Source organism: Chelonoidis abingdonii, chromosome 2 (assembly GCF_003597395.2).
Source record: "Chelonoidis abingdonii isolate Lonesome George chromosome 2, CheloAbing_2.0, whole genome shotgun sequence".
NCBI lineage: Eukaryota > Metazoa > Chordata > Testudines > Testudinidae > Chelonoidis > Chelonoidis abingdonii.
Genome location: NC_133770.1, coordinates 22,242,118 through 22,265,640, shown reverse-complemented (window position 1 = coordinate 22,265,640; position 23,523 = coordinate 22,242,118). Strand labels below are relative to the sequence as shown.

Sequence of the window (23,523 nt, the reverse complement as noted above, 5' to 3'; positions counted from 1 at the left end):
CCAGGGGGCTCTGCATTTTAATTTAATTTTAAATGAAGCTTGTTAAACATTTTAAAAACCTTATTTACTTTACATACAACAATAGTTTAGTTATATATTATAGACTTTTAGAAAGAGACCTTGTAAAAACATGTATTACTGGCATGTGAAACCTTAAATTAGAGTGAATAAATGAAAACTCGGCACAGCATTTCTGAAAGGTTGTTGACCCCTGGTCTAGCTCCATCCTTTTTGGAACCCCCTTTCAAGTAGTTGAAAGCAGCTATCAAATCCCCCCTCATTCTTCTGTAGACTAAACAATCCCAGTTCCCTCAGCCTCTCCTCATAAGTCATATGCTCCATCCCCCAATCACTTTTGTTGCCCTCTGCTGGACTCTTTCCAATTTTTCCACATCCTTCTTGTAGTGTGGGGCACAAAACTGGACACAGTATTCCGGGATGAGGCCTCACCAATGTCGAATAGAGGGGAATGATCACGTCCCTCGATCTGCTGGCAGTGCCCCTACTTATACAGCCCAAAATGCTGTTAGCCTTCTTGGCAACAGTGTTAGAGGGTATCATACCTTAGGCTGAACATTTAAAGCTGTGTGTATAAATACATATACACACTTAAGTGTGTGTGCATGTGTGTGTTATACACATTGTGTGTTTACGTGTGCGCGCGCGCACACACACCTTTTAAATTATTAATGTAAAATAGTTTTTAAATTTAAACAATTTCTTGCAATGTTTGCTGTCCTAAAATCCTAGTCTATTTTCATTGCCCATGATGAGCGATTGTGTAAAAATGAAATAGTATAAATGGTGAAAAGTAGAGCTAGAAATGTACAGAATCTAATTTTGCAGTGATTTTAGTCACACAGGTAGTAAAAGAAATATATTTAAAAGAAGATTATTAATATGTCAGTGTCAGCTAAATTTTCGGACTGTATTTTAAATGTGACGTTTAGGAGATTGATTGATTGTGTACACAGATATACTTTACATAAGTCACTATCATCCTGTGAGTTCCCAAAGCACTACCCTACCCTGAGACTCACCTGTCTACTCCCAAGTACTTCATTCAGCTCACTCAGATGTTTAACGGAAGCAGAATTAGCCTTATGGGTCTAGTCCTGCTATTGTTCCACAGCAGTTGCCATTGACTTCAGGCAGGAGTCCTGGACCCAGAATGATAGTAGCACTGAGCCCTATAAACTGTTTATGTACAGGTGCTTCATTCATCATTGAAATGCAGCCAACTGTTAGGTTGAACTTGGAAGCTGTTTAACACCCTACAGTAATAATATCTAACACCATGGAAGAGGCAATTTAGTTATAATGGTGTGGGTTGTATATATTTGCATTTTAAATTATTGCAAAAGCACCTAAGCAGATAGGTGGCCTTTTTAATCTGTAATAAACAAACAGTTTAAAGCAAGAGTTGAATTTTACATTGAAAGGAAACTGCAGTGAAAATTTGGTAGGCAGATGTAATTACATGATATAAAATTTGTCCAAGATGGGGCTTAAACCAATCTTGCAGCTTGAAAGAAAGATGCACTCTTGGGGATGTAAAATCCTATCTCAGCATTTAGATGCAACATGCACCCAGCACGATGTGAGATTCAGAGAAATATTTGTGCTATTATTTGCACACCAGGCGATTTGTACCACACTACAGCCAAATCGCTGCACCACTGACCGACCTGACCAAGAAGACCCAGCCAACTACAATTAAATGGACTGATGGTGTCAGTAAGCCTTTACCCAACTTAAGGTGACGCTCACATCTGACCCTGTGCTAAGGGCCCCAGACTTTGACAAACCATTCCTAGTAACCACCGATGCATCTGAGCGTGGTATAGGAGCAGTTCTCATGCAGGAAGGACCATAGGGGAGAACCGGAGTCGAACTTCCATCCTGTCGTGTTTTCTCCGGCAACAAACTATCGGAGAGGGAAGCAACTTGATCAGTCAGCGAGAAAGAAATGACGTATGCCATTGTGTACGCCTAGGTACAAAGCTACGCCCATAACGTTATGGACGGCGGTTGAAGAGCTTACAAACTGGACCTGTTGCGCTAAGTGGCTTCATACAGCCAAAGGGAACAAACCAGAAACTTTCTTCCGGTAGACCTCTCCAGACTTTGGTTTCTCAACTTCAACACAATTATCAGGAAGCTATCCAACAAAGTAGCGGATGCACTCTCCCGCTAGGAGTAGTTCCCATCAGGAATACCCATGGTTAAAACTTATCCTTTAAGATGTAGAAAGTCTTGGTAGTTTACATGCTCCTACTAGTAAATGAAATGATGTGTCTGTCATATTACTTGTTCATAAGTTAAGTTCGAGGCTAGCGAATCACCATCAGTGTAAACTTTACCTTCAATATTGAGGCGGGACGTGTATAAGTACAATAGGTGATAAGTTATTATCTCTTTACACTTAAAAGGGTGAACAAGGACGAGCAACAACCTGACCAAGAACCAATCAGAGACCTAGATTTTTTTTTTAAAGTCTGGAGAAACTGGAAACTCTCGCTTTTTTTTCCTTTGGCTTGTGATGTAAACAGCTTTTCATTCTAAACTCCATCCTTCTATTTCAAATTCTACTTACTTAACGTGAGTACAGTACAAAAACCAAAGTAATCGGCCTGTGATGTGCTACTTTGATTTGTATTTACATGGGTGTTGATTTGCTGGACTGCTTTAATTGGGCTATCTTTTAAATCAGACTGGTTATTCATATTTTCTTATAAGAGCCTCACAGCCGAGGAAGAAAAAAAAGACCCCGAGTTTCCAGTTCCCTCCCAGACTCTTAAAAAAAATCCAGGTCTCTGATTGGTCCTCTGGTCAGGTGTTCGGTTCCCCCTTTGTCACCCTTTACAGGTAAAAGAAAATTAACCCTTACCTATCTACTTATGACACAGCCATGGGGTGTAATTGCAGCATGGCTAGAGCAGGGATCGGCAACCTTTGGCACATGGTCTGCCAGGGTAAGCTTCCTGGTGGGATGGGCCAGTTTGTTTACCTGCTGCGTCAGCAGGTTCAGCCGATCACGGCTCCCACTGAACGCGGTTTGCTGCTCCAGGCCAATGGGGGCTGCAGGAAGCAGCGCGGGCCAAGGGATGTGCTGGCTGCTGCTTCCTGCAGCCCCCATTGGTCTGGAGCGGCTTACCCTGGCAGACCATGTGCCAAAGGCTGCCAATCCCTGGGCTAGAGACACAAAAGAACATAGGCACTTCCATCCCAAAATCAGGCCCCAGCAGGATACTTGCAGTCCCCATGCAGATGCTGCCAAGCCCTGTAGGTGTCTATCCTTGCTCAGCACCTAAACTTGGGCAGTAAAAGTTCCGTAGGCACCTATGCTTCAGCCTGTGGGCAAGTGCACTGCAGCCTTGCTCTAGGCATCTGAACACCTGAGCCCCAGAGCAATGCATAAGCTGGGGGAAGAAAGGTGTTTGAACACCTCCCTCTCCTGTGAGGCCTGATCCAGTAGACGAGCTCAGGGCTTCTCTACCAGATTTGGGTACTATAGATGAACTTGCACAAAACAGCTGGGGTGGAGGAGGAGGAGCTCCCTCATCACTCTTAGCCCCAGGATTAGGGTACTCACCTGGGATGTGGGAGATCTTTGGTTCAAGTCCCCTCTCTTCCTGGGGTGGAGAAGGCATTTGAACAGGAATCTGCTACTTCTCAGGTCCCTGCCCTCTAGCCACTGGGCTATAGGATATTCTGATGGGTGGGGCTCCCTCAGTTTCTCCTGTTGAAGCTTTTCCACTGTGAATAAATTATGAAAGAATCATTGGGCTAAAGGGTCATCGTCCTCCTCCATCCCATGGCCTCTTCCAAAAATGGCACAAGTGCCTAATGCCAAGAGAGTGTTTGCAACTAAGAATCTCAAGTAGAGGGAGGTGCCTCCCTGCAGCCCAGACTTTGGTGCCTATCTCCAGGAGGGGGCAGGTCTTAGGACACACCTCTCTCCTTGGCATCTCCCATTGGTTAGCATAGGTGCATGCTGACTTTTGTGACTCCCATTCTGGGGTGTCCATCTCTCCCTTGGTATAGGGAGCCTAGGCACTTGTCAAGGTACGAACCCCCACTCTGAACCTTAGTGTACAAAAGATGGGGTACCTGCATGAACCCCCCCCTAAGTTTAAGTACTAGCTTAGAAATGGTAGAGCTGCCACCACCTAAAAATATAGTGTTTTGGGGCACTTTTTGGCCCCCAAACCCTTCCCTGGGGACCCCAAGACCCAAAGCCCCTTGGGCCTCAAAACAAAGGGAAATAAACCATTCCCCTCTTCTCTTCCTCCTAGAATCTCCCTTCCCTGGGTTACACTAGGAGATCGCTGTGATTCAACTCCTTGAATCTTAAAACAGAGAGGAAATCCACCTTCCCTCCCCCTTCTTCACTCCCCCTCTCAGACTGTCCCTGAGAAAGAGACAGTGATACTAACAGAGAGAAATCAGGTTTTTCCTTCCCCCTTCTCTCCTTTCTCCTACCAATTCCCTGGTGAGTGCAGACTCCCTCCCCTTGGGTCTCACACAAGAATAAAAAAACAATCAGGTTCTTAAAAAGGAGAACTTTTTTAATAAAAGAAAGAAAAAAGTAAAAATTGTCTCTGTAAAATCAAGATGGAAAATGTTACAGGGTCTTTCAGCTTATAGACACTAGAGAGAATCCTCCCCCCAGCGCAAATACAAGTTGCAGCAACAGAGATACAATCCTTCCAGCAAAATACACATTTGCAAAATAAGAAAACAATTAAAAGACTAAACTGCCTTTCTAACTGGTACTTACTAAATTGAACAGAGGAGGCTGTTTCAGAAACTTGGAGATATCTGCTTACATGTCTGGTCCCTCTCAGAACCCAGAGAGAACAAAGAAAAAACCCCAGAAAGCACAAACAAAGGCTTCCCTCCACCGAGATTTGAAAGTATCTTGTCTCCTGACTGGTCCTCTGGTCAGGTGTTCCAGGTTTACTGAGCTAGTTAACCCTTTATAGGTAAAAGAGACATTAACCCTTAACCATCTGTTTATGACAGCACTGAACTCAAGCTTTGTGAATCCCAGTGATTTTTTCCATGTGCCTAAAAGGTAGGGGTGGAGAGGCTCCATACTGCAACCCCTAAGTGTCTTTGTGAATCTGTCCCCACGTGTGGATATGCGCAAGCTAACTGTAATCTAACCAGCGTGGGTACTGGATCAGTGAATCTGCAGCAATGCACACTTGGGTGTAGGGTATACAAGCCTGCCTAGAACCCTGGGTAATTATTCCCAGGACTAGTCCATGCTGAAGTTAGAGTTGCCAACCCATCAGAACTGGCCTGGAGTCTTCTGGAATCAGCATTGGTTTCCCACTGACTACTGAAAGCAATCCAGGAGATTTTAATAGGATATTTTAAGAAAATGACATTGTCATGTTTGGGGGTGGGGTAATGTCCTGGAATAGCTTCAGTCAGAGTTGGCAACCCTAGCTGAACTGTATGTGCTGCTGCCGCTTCAGTGCTCTGGTACTGATCTAGCTAGCTCAGGTATGTGCAGTCACACCCCATGATTTCAGTATAGACATATAAGCTGTTTGTCTAGTGCAAAACAGTAGTGTATCCTTCCTCCCTGCAATCAAGCAATGTTCTTAGTTTTCCTCCTGGTAATAAATAGCAGATGAAAGCATCAGTTCAGATAGACTGAGACCAAAATGTTAGTTACTTTGAAATATGAACAGTTTGATTCTCTAGTCCTGCAAAAGGAGATTCATCCACATAGATATATGTGAGTACTACGGAAGTAAACGGAACAGTGTATGAATCTGTGCAGGCCCTTGTCTTGAGAGGATTAAGGCCTGGATTGTCTCAGATGTAGATTAATAAAATACATTTTGGGAATAGAGCTGGCTGAAAAACTTTCATTGAAACCATGTTTGCCACTTTCAGTGATGTTTCAACTAAACTGAAATTTTGCATGCAATTGTATTAATTCCAATGGAATTTTATTTAAATAAAAATTGGAAAAAAGATTTGAAATCCCGTTTGGACATTTTTAGATGGGAAAGATTCAGTTTTTTATTTTGACACACATTTTGGTTTTTTTGAAATTTATTTGACATTCATTTAAAAAAATTAAAATGGTCAGAATTACATTCAAAATATTATTTTATTTAAATAATGTTCTGATTGACCTGAATGATTTTTTCTAGAACTTTGTTTCATAAAAAAAAAAAGTTGGCTGTTTGTCCCAATTCGTGTGTATCTATCTCTGTATCAAAATTTTTCATGGATCAGATTTCAGAGGACAGAAAATCTTTTTCTTTTTATTTTTTTTTAAATATATCAGCTCTGCTTCAGAATACTTGCTCTTCAAATAGACTTTTCACCAGATGAGGCCTTAATATTGAAGTGAATTGGGGGCCTTCTCATTGACTTCACTAGACTTTGGATCAGGCCCTTGGGTGGAGTGTTTTGACTATGTGTTTTGTTTTGTTTTTTTTTCATTTGTTTCTCTCCACCCAATTTACGTGATAACATGTGAAAACATAGAGTTCTGTCAGTAGACTTGCTAGTCTATTCATATTTAGTTGTTCTGAGAGATGATATAGCTTTGGTCTCTTTATCTAGAAGTAAGGTATTTGTTGCTTGGATTACAGAATGGTTAAAAGACATTTGTGGCAGTCTCCAAACTGAAAGACTCTTTTAAGCCAAAATGGTGGAGTTTAGGCCACCATTAGCCACCACTGTCAGTTAGAATGGTGCCCATTTGCTTGCATTTCGGTTTGTGCAGAGTTGCTAACACATCTCCTTTTTCAAGGGGCGGTTCCCCAAATATGCTGAGTCTGGGGGCTGCCAGACCCTCAACTATCATTAGTACTGTGAATGTTAGGTTATCTATGTTTTCTCCAGCTACTAATAGGCCACGTCTAGACTACGCGCCGTATCGGCACGTTAAAAACGATTGCTCTGGGATCGATATATCGCGTCTAATCTAGACAGGATATATCGATCCCTGAGTGCGCTTATATCGATTCCGGAACTCCACCAACCCCAACGGAGTTCCGGAATCGACATGGCGAGCCACGGACATCGATCCCACGCGGTGAAGACGGGTGAGTAAATCGATTTTAGATATTCGACTTCAGCTACGTTATTCATGTAGCTGAAATTGCGTATCTAAAATCGATTTTATCCCATAGTGTAGACCAGCCCTTAGCTGCAGAATTCTGAGTAGGCAGCAATACTAATTTACCAAGTGCTCAGAACAGCTCTCCTATCCTTTTCTCCCAGCTTAGAGTGTGAAAAGAGACATTTGCCAGGGGAAAGCAATAAAATATGAGCAAATGTTATTTATGCTCCTAAGCGTCTCTTCTTCACTCTGCATACCATTTCCTTGGTTTATCGTGTGTGTTTTCTTCATTTCTGTAATTCTCTCTTTAGAAAGCAGTATCTGCTTTCATCAGAATCCTGTCTCTTTTTCCATTAAGCCATGTTTGCTGTTGTTGAATTGTCTCTCTCCCCATGTCGCGTTATTTTCCCTGTGTTCCCTTTAATTTGCTCTTTGCCCCATACTTTCTGCATTCTCATCTCAAGTCTAGACCATGCACTATTGAAATCCACAAACTGCAACAAGAGTCTGAGCAGCCGGCCTGGAAGCTCTTGACTGTTGCTACGAAGAGAGCCAGCACTACTGGGAAAGTGTGGATGTCCCAAGATCCATGGAATTTTTTCACCATGATCCTAAGATCCAGGGTTTAACAGTGAGAAGCCCTTGTGGCCAGAGTTTCCTGGTCATGGGTCTTGTGTGGGTTCCCATGAAAGGGTTGATTTTTGCCCTCCATCCCTCTGCCCCTTTTTTTCTCCCTTACATGTATGCTTCTGTGTGCTACAGAGAGAGAGATGTGAATGTGTATGCATGTAATATAAATATTTATATAACACTGTCCCATCATCCATTTTAATAACTTGTTCTCTTGTCTTTCATAAGTGGTCTGTTTTTTAATGTTTTCTTGATCTGACATGGTTGGTCTCAAGAAATAATTGGCTGCCTTCTTTGATGTGTAGTGGGCATTGCTGCACACTGCGCTTTGTACTAAGCATTATGTCTGTAGACATAATGTTCCCGCCCCCCACAAGATGGCCAACTGCTAGCAGGACCATAGGTTGGCCCCACATCTACAAATCACTGTGTATGTTGTATCTGTTGTCATTTGTCATGGTTGGTTAGGGTTTCCCTGGTCTCTTTATCTTTGTAGAACTCAACAACACAATAGACGCATATTTTTGAGACTGAACATTTTTAGAACAAAATATTTATTCATCAGTAAATTTCTGTGTATAGTAAATGGATATGAATGTCTTAGTGCTTTGAAAAAGATAATTAAGGCTTTAATTTGCAAATATAGTATCCGATGGGGAACCCAAACTTCGATGCATAATTGTGTTAATGGGCCTTGAGGTGTGGCTTTTGTTTTTGTGTTCTCAATTAGGAAGTAGGTGTTTAATATCTTTAAAGCTCTCATTTAAGCACACAACACTCCCATGTGGAAATGTTAGTAAATCACACTTGCATCTTGCATTTATTGTTTGATGTGCAGATCATTAGTGGAAAATAGAAGCAAGCAAAATGAATCATCTTTAAAACTTCTTCTAAAAAAAAAAGCGAAAGTGTATATGGAAGTGCAATTTTGTACCAGAGCAAGCAAGCAATTCTGAGCTTTTTGGGGTACAACTCTGGCGCACATATTTGAAGTTATAACTCTGCCAGTGATGAGGTGGTTGTTTTGGTTTGTATATTTTTTTAATTAGTGACATCTGCTGATTTTGATATAACTGCATGGTTAGTGATTTTGCTTTTTAGCAAAGCTACTGAAAGCTCATAGCAAAACCACTCGTGAATAATTTAACAGCATCCATTCTTGGTGTCTCTTCCCATTGTGCAATTGACTTTAAATAATTTTATTAAAGTTTTGTGCATATTCTAATTATAATATGTCAAATACTGTGAAATGGCAACATTCAACTAAATTATCTGATTTCACAATTTTTTGAAAATAGCCCTCTTCATTTATTTTAAATCTCTATTATCAAGAGCCAGCATATGGGAGTGCAGGAAAAAATGATTGAGTTAATTCATCCTTTGCCCCTCCAGTATCTAACTGGAATTTCATGTATAAGTAGAATATAAGAGTTGTGTTAAATTACATTATGTTACATTACTGTCTTCACCAGCAACTCTAATCCTGTAAACCCCAAACAGCTAATTCCTAACTAATTACTACAGTAATACAAATGTATTCATTAACGCTAGTTTTAGACCTGTTATGAACAGTCATGAAAGGAAGCTTAAGGCCCAAGGCTGAGAGTCAAGAGATCTGAGTTCTTTCCCAGCTGTATGATAGGCTGTGACCTTGGGCAATTGACTTCAGTGCTTCTGCCCTTTTGTTTTCCATGTGTAAAATGGCAGTACTATTTGCCTCCCTTGCAGGAGTGCTGGGAGTGCTTTCAGATAGGTGGACAGAAGGAGCTACAATTTTTGCATTCTGTAACAGAGTATTGGATTGCCTTTTTGGTAATCATCTTCTCCCTATTGTTCAAGGTTTATTTAAAGCACAGTAATTGTAGGGATGAAACTTTATAGGTATAATTTGATAGCTGTATGTGGGTTGGGGGTTGTTTTAAGACCTAGCAAACACCACTACTAGCAGATAATCTGAGAAGAGATTATAAACTGAATCTGTTTGCCTTACACAACATTTTAGGTAGTGGAAGTACTTCAGTATTCATTTTCTTATTTACCTTTTAAAAAAAGCCTACTGAACCCATCCTTTCTGCCTCTAACAATGGTCAGGATAACATGTAATTTTCAGAAGTTTCAACAGAGCTGAAAATCTGCCTCAGTCCACACAGGTTGTATCCCACTATTTCATTTGGATTTCAGTGAGCACCTCTGGCAGCTGGGAGCTGTAAAAAAAAAAAAAAAAAAAAAAAAAAAGATTGTCAAGGGTTGGTCTGTTATACACTGTGCCAGGGCAATGCTGATTGGATTGAAATAATCCTTTTACACGCTACGAAACTCTATTATCAGAGCATTAAGAGTGGGGGAGGTAGTGATATCCACTGCATCAAGGNGGATTTCAGTGAGCACCTCTGGCAGCTGGGAGCTGGAAAAAAAAAAAAAAAAAAAAAAAAAAAGATTGTCAAGTGTTTGTCTGACACACACTGATCCCAGCACCTGCTGATTGGATTGAAATAATCCTTTTACACGCTACGAAACTCTATTATCAGAGCATTAAGAGTGGGGGAGGTAGTGATATCCACTGCATCAAGGATATATTAATTTAGGTAAATAGAACACAGGTTGCCATTTAACATCTTTGTGAATAAACATTATTCCAAAAGTTGTATTGTGTAGTTTAGTTTGGCAGATTCTGTAATGTGCCGTTCAGTACAAAGATGAGATTTTCCTAGAGAGCCTAGAGGTGATCTTTAAAATTATATTATAACATGCAATAGCAATATTGTGCTCTGTCATTTACAAAAATCTTTGCATTTATAAATATAAAGCCTAAAGTATAAAGTGCCAATTTTTATTTTTTATTGTTACCGCAGTAGAAATCAGCATTTATTTACTAGTCATGTAATCTTTTTAAAAGTCTATCAAAATTCTTCCACCTAGGTTGAATAGTTGCCTGAGAGAATTATTTCTTTGCTTTTTGTTTGTGTGTTTTGTTTTTGTTTTTTTTTAAATCCCCATCCGTCACGTTAACAGTGTTCTGTGCCTGCTCTGGTAAATTTTCTTGATAATTTTGCCAGGCTGAGTTAACAGGCATACGTACTACTTCAAAAACTACCCTTTTTTCTTCCAATTATGATCAGATATTGAGAAGTCTGAGGAAAAATTAAACTAAAGCACAGTATTGTGCTCATATTTTTTTAAATGTTGAAGAGAAAAATATCTCACTTAGCGTAGTTTTTGTGAAGATTCACACAGATGATGTACAAATCCCTCCCCCTTTTTCCCGCCTATTGTTAGGGCCCTACCAAATTCACGGCCACAAAAAATATGTCACAGACTGTGAAATCTGGTCTTTTGTGTACTTTTACCTTATACTATACAGATTTCACGGGGGGAGATCAGCGTTTCTCAAACTGGGGGTTCTGACTCAAAAGAGGATTGTGTGTGGGGTGTCACAGGGTTATTTAAGAAGGGTTGCGGTATTGCCATCCTTACTTCTGTGCTGCCTTCAGAGCTGGGTGGCTGGAGAGTGGTGGCTGCTAGCCAGACACCCAGTTCTGAAGGCAGCACTCCACTGGCAGCAGTGCAGAAGTAAGGGTGGCATGGTACGTTATTGCCACCCTACTTCTGCACTGCTGCCTTCAGAGTTGGGTCAGGACCTCTATAATTATGACACCATGAAATTTTTACTATTTTAAAAATCCTATAACCGTGAAATTGACCCAAATGGACTCTGAATCTGGTTGGGCCCTATCTATTGTACATAGATGTTCATTTGTGACCACAATGGATACAGTTTAAACTATCAGATCTTCTGGAGAATGGTCAAGAGATCTGATAGGGCAGGGTTGTTGTCAGTTGCCGTGTGGGGGTGTGTGTGTGTTCTTTCAGTATGCTGTCTAGCTCTTTGCAGATAGCTGTTTCAGCAAACCTCCTAATACTACTCGGTGCTCTTAAGTGCTGAAGGATGGCATGTCATTACCTCAGTAACACTGTTTGTTTAGACTGCTCAGTACTTCTGTCCTTGGAGAAGGTAGGGCAGCCCACTCATTCCGCAGACTTCAATGTTACTCATAAAGAAAGACCACAGGCATGGTTCAGTGACAAAGACATTCAGGCAGGTTTATTGCTGGCAAGACACAGTCCTAGCGCCCTGAATCCATGGCTATAGGTACACTAACGCATGAGTGCCCTGTGGCAAGGAACAGCTCAGTCAGTGGTGGGACTTTCTGCTGCCCCCTTGGCCAAACAAAGAATTAAGGCAGTGTACCTAGGCTGAGACAAACAACCCACATACACAATTTACACACCACCTTATGTATTTCATGACATCCTTTTTCATTGTTTTGTCCAAGCCATCTTATCTTGTACTAGATGGGGATGTGTCTGTACTAGCTGAAATACATTTATATAAATATCTGGTGCCTAGTACACTACATAAGAACGGCGATACTGGGTTATACCAAAGGTCTATCTAGCCCACTATCCTGTGTGCTGACAGTGGCCAATGCCAGGTGCCCCAGAAGGAATGAACAGAACAGTTAATCATAAAGTGATCCATCCCCTGTCACCCATTCCCAGCTTCTGGCAAACAGAGGCTAGGGACACCATCCTGGCAAATAGCCATTGAGGGACCTATTGTCCATGAACTTATCTAGTTCTTTTTTTGAACTCAGTTATGCTTTTGGCCTTCACAACCTCCTATGGCAAAGAGTTCCACAAGTTGACTGTGTGTTGTGTACAGAAATACTTCCTTTTGTTTGTTTTAAACCTGCTGCCTATTAATTTCATTTGGTGACCCCTAGTTCTAGCAACAACTTTGTCAAGTGTGTGTACTGAACAGTGAACTTGTAAGCATCTGCTTTAATATATGGCTTGACTTTGTTTTACAGCATCTGGTTCAGGCCTCAGGTCTTGCACCAGGTCCAGTGCTCCAGATATGTGTGCGTGCTGTCTCTCTCTTTTACGAGAGAGAGGGAGAGGTTTAGATGGTTGTGTGAAATGGATAGGTATTGTAATGTACGGGTGAAATTCTGGCTCCATTGAAATGAAATTAGGAGTTTTACCATTAACATCAGTGGAGCTAGGATTTTCCTCTATTTGTTGCAAAGCACATGAGGTTTTGTGACTTAATTTACTGAATTTGTTTCTAAAGGTGAGCTCACCAGTGAGACAAAGATGATGAGCTACGGGATCTCTATTGTATTTTAATAGATTTTTTTTTTTGTAGCCCTATTCAGAGGGCACATAAGGCCCAATAAATTCCCCCTGCTTTCCCACCTAAATTGAGAAATGAGAATCAGTATCACATAGCCTATAATGTCTGCAGCTTGGCTTTCTAGCAGAAGTATGCAGACTCCAATATGCAAATATGGCAAGCCCTACAGACTCCAAGTTATTGTAATTTTGTAGGATCTGAGCAGCATGAATATCTTTAATGCTGAATTAGTGATTATTATTTTGATGGGGAAGGGAGGACTTCCACAATATCAGTATAGGAAGAAAAGTTAGATGAGGCTGGGGAATAGTTAAAATGACTTAAAATATTTTTTTTATAAACTCTAGTCTTCACTGAGAAATGTGGAACCGAAATTCGCATAGTTAGGCCCTAGTCCTGCAATCTGATGTGCATGAGCAGACCCATAACTTCAACAGAGGTCCATGGATGGTGCCTGCTTCTGCTCAAATCCCAGTAAAGTCATTTGGGCTCCATATGGACACACAGGTCTCTCAGCAACAATCAGAGCTTTAGTAAGCAAGGAAGCTCCTTTAAAAATGAGACTCTTATAATTACTAAATTTATGGTATGAATACTAATGCATACTGAGGTTTTAAGGAAATTAGTACAGGATTTATTGTACCATGGACAACAGTGGAGGCACCAAAATATTCAGAGAAAAGCAAACATTGTTTCTCTCAGGAGGAGAGAAGTGATCGCTATTGCCATTCTTTACGTCCAGACTCTGTTGCTAGAAAATAAGGGAGCAAATATATTAAAAGCAGAAATCATTAAGTAGAGAAGAGTTTCAAAGAGACAAAAAGTAGTTAAATGTTCGGTTCCCACTGATTTCTTGAGGTTCGATTTCTTGAGTTGGGGGGGAGGAAATTAGGTGCCTAGTTGTTCTTTGTGTGTATTTGAAAATCTCCCAGCATCTCTCCGAGAGAGAAACTGCACCATAAGTCAGAATCTGCCTAGGTTTAATAAAGAATAAATCTTGCCTGAACAAACTTGATTGCTTTTTTTAAAATAGAATAAATCAGTAGGTGGAATGAAAATGGTAGATGTAATAGATTTAGATTTTAATAAAGCATTGAAACTGTCTCATGAAATGTTAATTGAAAGCTTAATTTGAATTATTTTAGGGGACTGTCATGGATTGGAATGCTAACGGGTGGTACACACAGAGTAATGATAAACAGCAATATATAGAGGGGGTATCTAGCAAAGTACTACTGAGACTGGTGTTCGGTGCCATTTTATTTAACATCTTAATTTATGATCTGGAAGTGGGAGGGATTGGCTTTTTAGTGACATTTGCAAGTGGAACTAAATTAGGAGGTGTTGTGAACACCGATGAAGATGGGGCAATAGTACCAAAGCACGTAGCTGGACTGAGAACCTAGACACCTGATAAAATGAAATTCATCTTAAATACATGGTGAGTTGTGACCAGTGGGGGCCTATGATCTGCATGGCTCCACAGGTTCACAAACCAGCATAAGGATGGAGCAGGAATACATTTTTAAGGGAAAATGATCATAAAGGACATATACTCAATGAGAGAGAGAAGGCTGAAAGAAATATAAGGGCTACGCTGGACAGCAAATTAAATGCAAGTTTGTAAAGTAAGCAAGACCAGTCCAGTGGTGGGCTGCATATGCAAATGCAATAAATTAATAGTCCTTTCTAATAGGGTCCTTACCTCACCAGGAATGTTGTGTGTTCAATTCAGGGTACCACATTTCCCAAATACTAGTGATGAACCTAGAAAAATCAGAAGTGGACAAAAAAAAAATGATCGCGGAACTGGAGAGATCAATATATAACATAAAGGTTAAATAGTATGCCCCACCTGACTGTGTGGTAGCTAACTATGGGGCTAGATAAGTCGTCACATACTCAAAGGATGTAAATTCCAAGAAAAAGAATTCTTTAGGGTTCAGTCCGATAGTTGCTCCTTGCATAGTACCCGCTTGCTGAATTTGGACCTTTTGGTAGTGGAAAGAGATCCAACTAGTACATGTAGAATGGAACTAGGAAAAAGACAATTTAGGTGGAAAGTCAGAGATAACTTCCTGATAGTGAGCTGTTTTAAGCTAAGATGTCAGATGTTTAAAACTAGGCTTGGCAAACTTAGCAACTGAAGTACAGGGAACAATCCTGCATTTGAAGAGACAGGCACTGGATGATCGGCTGGGCCAGGGGTTCCCAAATCTTTTGCCACCAAATCTTAATTAAGTATTTCCTGCCGGAACCCCAGACAGCATGGGAGATGCTATTTTGCTCTATGAAATGGTGTCTTCTGCCCAGCCTGACCTCTTACATACAGTGCATGCGAGGTCACATTGTGCAGGGGATGCCATTTTGTAGAGCAAAGTGGCATCCTCTATGACTCGAGACCTTGCACACACCATACATGTGAGGTCACGCTGTGTGGACCAAAATGGCATTGTCCGCACAAGTAGGGATCTCCGCGACTCTATCTGCTGATGGCATGACCATGACCATTTGGGGTTGTGACCCACAGTCTGGGAACTGCTAGGTTAGGTCTTTTACATCTCTGACTTCTGTAATTCTGGGAGCTGCAGGCAGGAGGAAAGAATTCTACCCTGACACCACTATGGAGTAAATAGTAAAGCAGAAAAATGATGAAAAAAGCATATGACATGAAAGTAAAACAAAGTTACTCCTTAAGGAGGGGGGAAAATATTGGTGTAAGAAGCAGCAAAGGGATATATGAAGAAAAATAGACCAAGAGACTGGATCCAAAGAAGCTATAGGATGATGGTGGGATAGGCTGTACTGTGCCAGCACAATGTACAAAACAAGGCTTGGAACCACAGGGTAATAACAAAAGGGAAAATTCTTATTTAAAAAAAAAATGTATATCTCAGGGTCAAATTGGAAAGAACAAGAGGAAACCAGCTGCTGCAAGAAGGGCCCTTCAGTGTTTAATGTGACATTTTAGATACAGTATAATATACAGAGCCAATTCTCTTGTATCTAAATTCCCATTTAGGAGATAAATGACAGCATCCCAAAAACACCAGGCCCTTATGATTGGCATGGAGAGGGTCCCATATGCGTTTCTCCCTAAACTTTCTGTGTGGAAACAGGATTAGTCACTTTCATGCCAGCGTGTTCTCCCTCTTCCCCTGGGCACTGCAGAAAGTGCTGTATGGTTTCGATGTAGGGAGGAGGAGCCAGGAAGTGGGCAGGCTTCCAGGGACTGAGATGGCAGTGTACATCTAAGTTACACCTGAAGTGGTTTTTCTGGAAATGTAACGCGGTAAGAGGGCATATGACATTTCTGCCTTTGCCCAGCCCATGTTGGGGCTCTCCTGCCTTTAGTGGAGCTCTTGGGATGAGGGATGCCATCCAAGGAGCAGCACCAGAGCAGCTGCTGAGCTCTGTATGGCTCTTGGCACCCTGCAGATCTTGGGGAGTCCATGGAATTTGTGATGTAGTGCTGCACTTTTTCTTGGAAGAGAGGTATTAAACCCGGTGCCTGACAAGGATGCAGGGCTCTATGAGTTCCCTGCTTTCTATCAAGTGAGATATTGCAACGGGAAGGGGGTTCGTACAATCTATGCCACTCTGAAGCTCTCACATGTCAAATCCTTATTTTGATTTCCTTGCACTGTCTTTGTAAAAAGCAACTTAGACTTTGAGGGCAATGGATTTCATCTCATCAGGAGTAAAGTGTGGATTTATGTGGTCACTGATCCCAAGGATTAAGATAATGTTCCATCCACCCTTCACAGATGACATTTGAGATTAGATTAAACCTGCCAAGGTCCATCATATTAAAGTTGCTGATCTTTTACTGGAAGGGGCATCCTTGTTCATGATGGAATGCATCAAAGGAGTGTTTTTCTAAGCAATGATCAATACAGGAAGTATTTTGACAAAAATAATTGCCTTTTGTAACTGCTGAACAGCCACGACAAAATAGGTGCTTTGAAAGCAGATGGTGGCCATACTACTCGTAGACAGACAGTGTATTTGGAGATACATCGGTACTATTAGGATTTCAGTTTGAGGTTTGTCAATCTTAATTTATCCACAAAACACTTACCACAAATGCAAAGCCTTAAATAAAAACAGACAAGTGGTGTGTATCGAATTAACTGCTATTCTATTATAAGAATCAAGTTAATCAAATACAAACCAAGTAGGAAGTCCTTACCAAGCCCCAACCATATCTTTAGGTGTTGGCTGCTTGCCCATTTTCAGGAACTTGTGATCTATCTAAGGCCTGGTCTACACTATGCATTTAAACCAATTTTAGCAGCGTGAAACCAATTTAACGCTGTACCCGTCCACACTACAAGGCCCTTTATATCGATATAAAGGGCTCTTTAAATCGGTTTCTGTACTCCTCCCCAACAAGAGGAGTAGCGCTAAAATCGGTATTACCATATCGGATTAGGGTTAGTGTGGCCGCAAATCGACGGTATTGGCTCCGAGCTGTATCCACAGTGCACCACTGTGGACCGCTTGGACAGCAATCTGAACTCGATGCAGTGAAAATGCCCCACACTGTTTTGAATTACAATTTCCTGTTTGCCAGTGGTTGGAAGCTCTGATCCAGCACGCGTGGCGTGTGCAGTTGCCAATCAAGAGCTCCAGCATGTACCGTCGAATCTGGATTTGATCACTTGTATGGGGGAGACAAATCTTTCTGTCAGAGCTCACGTTTACAGAGATGAGATGACCCAAAGCGTTGAAAAAACTCCAGGCTACCCCGTCGCTGCGTGACGCTAACTGGAGCAAAAATCAATGGACCGCTCTGGAGGAATGAGAGGGTACTGAGGATCCAGCTATCCACAGTCCACAAGCGTCTCCGAACGTATTGCATTCTTAGCTGAGCTCCAATGCCTTGTAGGTTCAAAACACATTGTTGCGTTGGTTCAGGGTATAGCTCGTCAATGTACCCCCCCCTCCGCCACGTGAAAAAAAGGGAAAAAAATCGTTTCTTGACTTTTTTTTATGTCACCCTGTGTGTACTGAATGCTGCGGGAGACGCGATGCTGCAGGAGTAACAGAGTATGCACTCTCTTCATCCAGGTGGCAGACGGAGTTGATAGCTGCTGAATATGAATATCCCTGATAGTCTGGAACCCTGTGCCTCAGGTGAGGCCAGCCAGGGGGTCACTGGGTAAAACAAAGTTCTGTCATTCCAATAGATGATACAGAACGGCTGATAACCGGCTTATCATAGCAACGGGGCTGAGCTTCAATCAGCCCCTCCCTTTCATTGTAAAAAGATTCTGTACTGCCTGGACTATCATAGCAGTGGATACTGGGCTTCGTCTCCCCACACCGCTTAACGTCCTGCCTGGCATATCATAGCACTGGAGGTGCCTCCTCCTCATTATTACGCTAACAAGTCATTGTTTCTTATTCCTGCATTCTTTATAAACTTCATGACCAATGGGGGGCACTGCCACGGTAGCAGCCAGGAGATGGGGAGGGGAAGCATGGGTGGGTTGTTGCAGGGCAACCCCCGTGAAGCTGGCTGCAGTCTATTTCTGCGGAGTCTTCACATGGAGCAGCTGGCTCTCTGGTTCTCTGATACACTGGTTCTCTTAGCACTTGCCCATATTCTAGCAGGACTGAGTCTATCTGTTTTTAGATCCATAAAGGAGGAATTGACTCGGGAATCATTCCCATTTTTGCCTTTGCCCCCAAGCCGATCTCAGCCAGGGCACTCCTATGACAGCAGCAGCGGTACAGAGCAACAGATAGCGTCACTCTTCGCAGTTTACAAGGCGCAGACGGTACGGAACGATGATAACCGTCTCTGCCATATACAAAAGCAAATTAATGCTTGCGCTTACGTGCTGCAGTATTGCTCTGTCAGCGGCATCCGTACACATACGGTGACAATTTAAAAAAAAAAAAAAAAAAAAGTGATGGGCAATCAGGAAAAAGGGCGCAAGTTGTCTGCCGTTGCTTTCCTGAGGAAGAGATGAGTGACGATATTTACCGAACCCACCGCGACAATTGAATTTTTGCGTGTGTGTGTGTGTGCCCAGAATTCTAAGGGGCGGGGGAAACTGCGGGAACTATGGGATAGCTACGGAATCGCTACCCACAGTGCAATGCTCCGGAAATTGACGGTAGCCTCGGACCATGGACGCACACCACTGAATTCATGTGCTTAGTGTGGCCGCGTGCACTTGACTTTATACAATCTGTTTTACAAAACTGGTTTATGTGAAATTGGAATAATCCTGTGGTGTAGACGTACCCTTAGTATGGGCCACAAGACAACCACCAAGTGTGCTAGTTCTCTGTCCTTCCCTAAGGACAGCTTTTTTTATACCCTGGCAGAATCCGAATGGAGTACACTGAGACTTTATGAAATGGCATGTCCTTGCTGATTGCAAAACAGGCTATTAATTGATTTAGGAACACGTTGCACCCACCATGGGCACTGGGTGCATCACTTGAATCCACCTTCTTCCCTGTATCATGCTTAGTGGCAAGAACAACTCATCTGGACATAGACAGGAAAGTGTAAGCTTTGCTACAAATGAATGCGCAGCATCACTGGGCCCCTCTCTGCTTGAGGAAATGGAGAACCTCATGAAGCTTAACTGCCCAAGGAGACTTGAATGTGGGCTTCCACCCAACTCTGTAGACAACAGCAATGCACTCAGGATTGCAGGCTCACTGCTGAGAACAGATCTAGAAGTGAGCACCTTGGTGAGATCAGCCACTGCCTGTGTACACAGGGCTTTGAGTAACATTAAAAATAATTGTGACAACCTCCCTTTCTCTTGTGTGCTACTCTGGAACTGTGAAACAGTGTGTGTGTTTGATATGCAGTTAATGAACTTCCATTGTGCCAGGCAAGCATTGCAGAATGTCTCATGAAAATATCCTAATTAGCGAATGGATTTGAGTAGGCAGAAATATCAGAAGCACACCAGTGAGTGTAGCATACTCCTAGGAATTCCCAAGAGGATGTTTCAGAATGTCCTGTCTAGGTTCCTGTCTAGCCAAATGCAGTGGGGAATGAGGTTTGCTTTAAGGGACCATAAATTAAAGTATGTAGCTTAATTATGACAGAGTTTCTTGATTTCTGAGTGGTTTGAAGCTGTTCCTATTTTTTTTTCTTTAAAATGCATTTTAATGCATTTGCTTGCAGAATTGTTTTTAACTAGTAGGTCACCCTGTGCAGAGAGACCCCCTCACATCTGGCTATAGCCATTCAAACATCTCATAATTCTTGGTGCTCTATACTGAAAATGGTTTGTGTTGCTCTGATCAGTTTGAACAAAGTTAAGTGTTGATTTTGATTTGAGAGACAGCTGTCTTTTTGTTAGAGGCAAGGTTTTGAGTGTGTTTTCTCCTTATTCATTTGTATTTTTACTTAAGGTTTACAGGCAAGTGTTGGGAAAATTTAAGATTTGTCTAGAATAGAAAGTTTATTCCTTTAAAAAAAAAAAAAGCATAACTGTTTTAAAATTCACACACACCCGAAAAACCAAGAACCTTACCTGTTCTATACTCAGCTATTTACAGAGAATGTAAACAATGAAAGGAAATGGATATCTTTGAGGTGACAAATAGAGGCAACTGGAAATGCCCTGAGTAGGATGGTGGTGGAAACTATTTGTTACCTAAGGCCTCATTTTAGGAATCTGATCAAAGAGATCCTGTATTGTCAGATCCTTATATCTGTACAGAGTCCCACTGATGCTATTGGGACTTTTACACAGGTGTAGGGTCCCCCCCCCCCCCCCGAATCAGATTGCAGGGCTGTGGTTTAAAATTTGAAGATACTATTGGTTGTCCTCAGAAATTGTCATTGTCATCTGCTCTTTCACCATCTCATAATAAACAGCTCTCCAATTAGGGTGACCAGACAGCAAGTGTGAAAAATCAGGATGGGGGTGGAGCACCTATATAAGACAAACCCCCAAATATCAGGACTGTGTCTATAAAATTGGGACATCTGGTCACCCTCTCTCCAATACCAAAAGTCTTGATTCTCTTGTACAGTACCACTCTTTCACTTATTTTCTTTTTTCATATGTGCCAACTTTCCTTTAAGAGGGATAATCTTTGCTTAGCAACATAAATGCCATTTTCCTCACCCTGTCTCAGGCACATTAGCCACAACGGGTATAGATATCTTGTGTTTTCTAAGCCACTACTATTTCTCTGTCTCTCAAATTTCTTTTAGTCTAATATGTTTCAGTGACATTTAAGGTACACCTGAATCTTTTTTTCCTACAAATGTCCTTATTTATTTGCTTTTCAGTATTGGTGGGTTGATTTCCACTCCCCAGCCCCAGCCCTGGGGGGACACACGTGTTTTGCAGAAAACAAAGCTGTGTGTCAGACACCCATTTCTTTACTGATAAACATACTTCGATTTGCAAGAGAGAATAGTATTCTGCTTTGCTTATTCTGTAGGAAACATGATGAGATGGTAATGTTAGCAAGGCTTGCATTTGGCAGAAGACAGAGTTTTTTAAAGCCTATGATATCTTTCTGCAAAACCTGCAGAAAGGGCATGATAGCCTCTCTTCCTTGAAATATGTTTTGAAGTGAGCATGTGGCATAGTATGGATTGTCTTCATAAAATATTTTTGAGGAACGAAAACTCTGTTTGAATGCTTTTTGAGAAATCTTTCCTGGCAATTATTTGTAGGCAAGTGTCACAGTGGAATTAACTATCTTAGGAGGTGCTTGGAAAAGCAAACGATAAAAAATGATCTGCCTTGACTGCAAACAAAGGGCTTGAAGTAACAATGATCTTGAAGTATATGATTCAAAATGAGGCATTCTGGATTCTTTTATGACTCCGCCCCAAACTTCCTTCATGAACTTTAGCGTGTCATTTAACCTCTTCAAACCTCAGTTTCTCCCTCACCTTCCCCAAGTATTTTATTGCTTATTACGATTGAAGAGGAGATACAGGAGAATGAAGATGTAGACATGTAATTGGTTTTAAAGTAGCAGGTCATAATTTTGTTAACTTTACTATTAAAGGAAGGGACTGATCTCCCCTACCCTCAAAAGTACAAGATATTAATTAGATCTAGTGTGGACTTAAAGGAATAATTGTTGGCCACATTTTTCCAAACTCCTACTACCAAATTCATGAGTCAAACCCTTATCTCTCTCCTCATGAGGTGAAATGAGAGGGCAGACAGGGAATAACTAAGTCTGCAAAAACTTAAGACCTTCCCATACCTAACAGGCTAATGGAGAACAGGGTCCACCGATCGGTACAATGATTGGAATGACCCTGGAGCTGGCCTCTCAAAGCCTTCTGTGTGCACTGGATGCCAACAATTTGCAACACTGTTTATTCACATTTTATTATCACAGTCTCCTTTAGAATGATACAGTCCCTTATCCAGATCCCTTTTGGGGTCAGGAAGAAATCTTCCCTCAGGGTGTGACTAGCAATATGTCCAGTGGTGGCTGCGTTTCCCTCCTCCTGGCGCCTTCTCACAGCATTGTGGAGGCCTATGGATGCTGCAAGGAATAAAAGAGCATGGGCATCTCGCCAGTCTAGTGCAGAGAGAGAGAGAGAGAGAAAAAATTCCAGTCTGTATAAGATCATCTGGCCAGACCCTCAGCAAGCTTGGAAACCCAGCTCTGACAGCTATACTTCCTAGAGGGCATGGCCTGTGAGGAAGCTTTCAGCAGCAGGAAGTCTGCTGAGTGCCTGGAAGTGCACAAAGGGAGGAGGGAGGGCTTGCTGGAGCCAGTCTGCTTCCTCACCTCCTCTCAACTGGTCAGCGGGTGGGCATGGGAGGCAGAGCGTGTGGAAGGCATCAGGCAAGAGTCTGGGTGTCAGAGGGGATGCCCTCTCTCCCACTCCCCCAGACTCCGCTCTCCCCAGACAATCCAATCAGTCACCTCTCCCATCTATACCTCACCAAGGCAGGAAGAGGCATTTTATGATGTAGTATCATAAAAATGTTGTTTGACCAACAATTTTATACTCTTTCTAGCAGCTATGTTTGTAAATGCTGCAAGTTCATTATAGCTTGTGAGTACACCAACACTTTATAGGGTAAGGCATGGACCCTGCCTGGAAGAGCACACAATCTTACGTGGGATCATCATATGTTAAAAAATTGTTTGTTTGAATAATGGACATAAGCTTCTCTTCCATTCCTTGGTCTAGAGTGACCAGATGTCCTGATTTTTGGGGTCTTTTTTTCTTATATAAACTCCTATTACCCCCACCACCACCACCACCACCTGTCCTGATTTTTCACATTTGCTGTCTGGTCACCCTACCTTGATCTGAGGTTAAAAGGACCTTTGCACTTTTCTAGGTATTGAAAAGGAAATAGCTTGTGATTGATGTTCCATGGCTGGGGCTGGAGGGGTGTCTAAAAGCATTTCACCTGAGCAAAGCTAAAGCACTGTTTTAAATGTTAGACATTCATATTTTTGTGTGTCACAGTTGAGTTTAAAAAAAGTATAATTCAGTGATTTAACAGGTAATACGTTTTGTGTATCATCACCTCTATTCAAACATGGTTCAGAATTCCTGTCATTTTCACTTTTGTGTGTATACTCTCAACACTTCTTCCCTGCCCCTACAGATAAG

The 23,523-nt window shown here is 41.8% G+C and overlaps 1 protein-coding gene across 3 annotated transcripts in view; it reads left to right on the top strand.

Annotated features, from left to right (window-relative positions):
• PTPRN2 (protein tyrosine phosphatase receptor type N2) overlaps positions 1-23,523 on the top strand; it is a 1,143,575-nt gene that overhangs the window by 1,054,233 nt on the left and 65,819 nt on the right. The gene's annotated exons all lie outside the window — the stretch shown is intronic.